This window comes from Saccostrea cucullata, unplaced genomic scaffold (genome assembly GCF_032062105.1).
Source record: "Saccostrea cucullata isolate Sc308-1 unplaced genomic scaffold, CSIRO_AGI_Scuc_v1 ctg3256, whole genome shotgun sequence".
Taxonomy (NCBI): Eukaryota; Metazoa; Mollusca; class Bivalvia; order Ostreida; family Ostreidae; genus Saccostrea; species Saccostrea cuccullata.
This window is the reverse complement of record NW_026918148.1, coordinates 81,050-84,639: the sequence shown is the minus strand read 5'-3', so window position 1 is coordinate 84,639 and position 3,590 is coordinate 81,050. Positions and strand designations below refer to the sequence as shown.

At 30.8% G+C, this 3,590-nt stretch overlaps 1 long non-coding RNA gene across 1 annotated transcript; it reads left to right on the top strand.

Annotated features, from left to right (window-relative positions):
- Positions 1-2,702: 2,702 nt before the first annotated feature.
- LOC134257953 (uncharacterized) lies at positions 2,703-3,590 on the top strand. The gene is made up of 3 exons (XR_009990044.1): positions 2,703-2,796; positions 3,056-3,129; positions 3,330-3,590. It is a non-coding gene; the product is annotated as an uncharacterized LOC134257953 (long non-coding RNA).

Here is a 3,590-nt window from a genome sequence, read left to right as displayed (position 1 = left end):
TCCAGTTACGCTGTTTTAGCCAAATTCTCTTTAAACGACAAGGTCAATTCCAAAGTTACTTGATGTACACATATGAAGTCATCGGTGGTAGATTTTAACCAAAATGACAGAAAACTGCATAAACAAATAAGAACATTTCATTTTTGTTAATGTTTACACGTTTCGTCTAATTTTCTAGAGTTAAATTACATTTCTAAATGTAGTTTAAAGTTGAAATAAGCTTCTTTCCTTAAATATTACAAAAACTTGTGTTCTAGAATTGACGTCATGTCGCCTACTATGACGTCATTATGTAGCACTGATTAAGTCACGGTAAACTATTTTGCATGCCTCCTTATTCCCCCTGCGAACGGATGACCAGGATCAATAAAAAAAAATAAATCTAATATTCAGTAACAACTTATACAAGTTGTAATCTCTCCCCCATTAATTACATCACAATTCAGAATATAAAAAACTATAAGACTAAGTGTTTTTAAAATATTTTATCCCCGATTATCTCTTAATTAGTCTCTCTTGGTCTCTGAAGAGCATTTTAATTTTAATAAGTTATTTTGTATCATTTTCATTTATCTAAAATTTACAATTATATCTGATAATTATCAAATGTATGTCAAGAAATGCAAGTGATATTGCCTTAGCAATAAGCACCAATCAGTTTTCAATGAGGGCAAAAACTTTGCTCAAAATATGTTAATAAATGCAAGCAGTATTGCCTTAGCAAAAATCGATGACAATGCAAAATTAATGGACTAGTCAAAATGCACAGCCATATCAAATACATATGGCTAAAACTATGACCCAATAAGTAGTCATAGCGCAGCCATGGCCCAAATTATGACCAAAATGCAAATTATGATTTATATGTCACGAGAACCATAAAAGCAAATATATGTCAATAAATGCAAATAGTATTCCCTTAGCATTAAGCAACAATCAATCTTCCATGAGGGCAACTATGTCAATAAATGCAAGCAGTATCGCCTTGGCAATAAGCGATGACAATGCAAAAACAAATGCGCAGCCATATTTAATACTCAGTATATACCCAGGTAGCACAAAACATTTTCAAAACATTTTATTGGTGTTGTAAAAAGTTTTTTTCGAAACATTTCAGACTGAACATTTTAAAAACATTTTTAAGACATTTCCTCTTCTCTTCATAACATTTTAAAAACAATTTTAAAATGTTTTCAAGAAGCTTATGATGAAATCCTTTTGGAACATTTTTCTAAAATATTTTTGAAACGTTTTAAAAATGTTTTAAAAGGTATGTTTAGCTTTCAAATATCAAAGATTTTTATATTACGTTTTAAAAACGTTCTAAAATCATGAAATGAAACAGTCCTTTTCCATAAATCTGAAACATTGCATGAATATGTTTCTGAAACATTTGGAAGGAACGTTGTCAAGATGTTTTTGAAACATTCTTAATTCATTTAAGGGTATTTGTAGCTTCCAATATTAAAGATGTTATAAAACGTTTTAAAAACGTTCTTAAAACATGAAATGAAACATTCTTTTTCTGTAAATCAGAAACATTGCATATACGTTTCTGAAACATTTGGAAGGAACAATTTTAAAGATATTTTTAAAACATTCCGCTTTTAGTTAAAACATTCAATTCCGGAAATTTTTCGGCCTAGGCAGTGAAAATGTTTATTTGTAACACTTTTTGGAAACATTTTCAAAATGTTTTTAAAACATTTATGTAATTGCGGTACAATTTAATTCATTTAGTAACTTAAAGAGTATGTTGTGAGAATGACTTTAGAACATTCAATTTAATGTGTTTTCTTTTTTTTTAAAGACTTCATTTTTCATTGCTGCTGTTTTTTTTTCAAAATGTTTTTAATTCAAATAATGTATGATTGCGATTTTCCTAAAATTTAGTTTATGAAGAAAAAGAAAGAATATATAGAAAGAATAGTGTTGAAATGAGGAATTGCAGTAATTTTTTTAATTGAAAGATTTTTTCCGGTATTTTATAATGATTTCTAGTTTTGGCTTATTGATAAAACAGACATATATAAAGTCTTTTGGTTAAAACAAATAAAACTAGAGGTACTGTGAGCAATGAGCTCACTAAATGATACCCCCCGCCTCCATATAGTAACATGTATAATGGCAAAGTCCATGTTTTGCTTTGGCCGGGAAACCCAAAATATGTGTCGGATCTAAAAGTAAAATAGGAGGTGCACAATGGCAATATGTAATAAAGATTCTGTGAAAGTTTCATCAAATTTCATTCAGTGGTATGAGAGGAGTTGCGGATAAGAGATAGGTACCCCAAAGCGTAACAGACGGACGGACGGACAGACGGAAGGACGGACGGACGGACGGACGGACAGACGTACAGACGGACGGAATTAACGATTACTATATACCCTCCCGCTTTTCAAGCGGGGGGTATAAAAAATCAATAAATGAAAGGATAGGCAAACAAAAAAAAATTAAAATATAAATAAATGTATAAAATGATAAGCATTTGATAAAACTCGTAATGTCTATTTTTTTTAAATGTTCTTCATCAAATCTGTGATCCACTCCTAGAATTTTACTCTGAAGCATTAGATAGGGATTGGCACACTGGTCAGTTTCAGTGTCATGATAACCTATTATGCAATTTTCCTGCTGGGCAGCGCGTTACAGAGTATAGTGGTTTGCTGCTTATCTAGGCCAAATTTTGAATTCTGGTAAACAAGATGTGCGCGCTTACTCCGTGCCGATTGGAATGAGAAGACATTGCACGATATAAATCACAATAATAACCTCGGGATTTACTAACTTTGAATGGTAAGAATTATTCCTTTATCATAGACTTTAAAAGATCATTTTAAAATGACTTTTTATACTACCAGTGCATGATCAATAACTTTGTACAAATGTATGTAGCAATGACAAAGCGTTAAGGTTATATACATGTATTTGATTTGAATATTTCATTCTTAAGGCAACACAATTATATCCTTGATTCAACTATTCGTTGTCTTTGTGAAATGTTAATCATCAAACAATTCTAGTATGTTGATTTAAAAATGAAATTTCTTTACAGCATGGTGTTGGTTGCATCATCCGTATTTTCAAATTCCCACATTCAAAAGACCCGCCTTTGGTGAAGGCAAAGGTGTACGTAAATACTATTACTCTTCAATAATATTATCATAGTAATTATTTTTCTGCTTTTTTCAATGCAAATGAGCATGATGAGGAAAGAACTTAAATTTGATATAATTATTTAAATATTTTTTTGTATATTTTCATTGATCATCTTAAGATACTTTAGATGTAGAACGATGATACAAACACAATTTTCCTTATCTTTACAGGTTGTGCTATTCTTTCCGAGGGGCAGATTCCTTATCAGCCTTTTCAGTGTATGTGATTCTAACTAAGTCTTATAGATCCGCCGCTCTGTTCTACCTATACAGTGAACATAGGATTTTTGTGATTCTGTTCTTTTAAAATTTAGTGAATGGATTAGACGCCGTTTTCACCCTTTAAAAACCCGGTGACTTGAAAGAAAATAAATTAAAACTTGTACCGAGAATGGAATTTAAATGTGATTAACATATTGAATATGGGTTTGT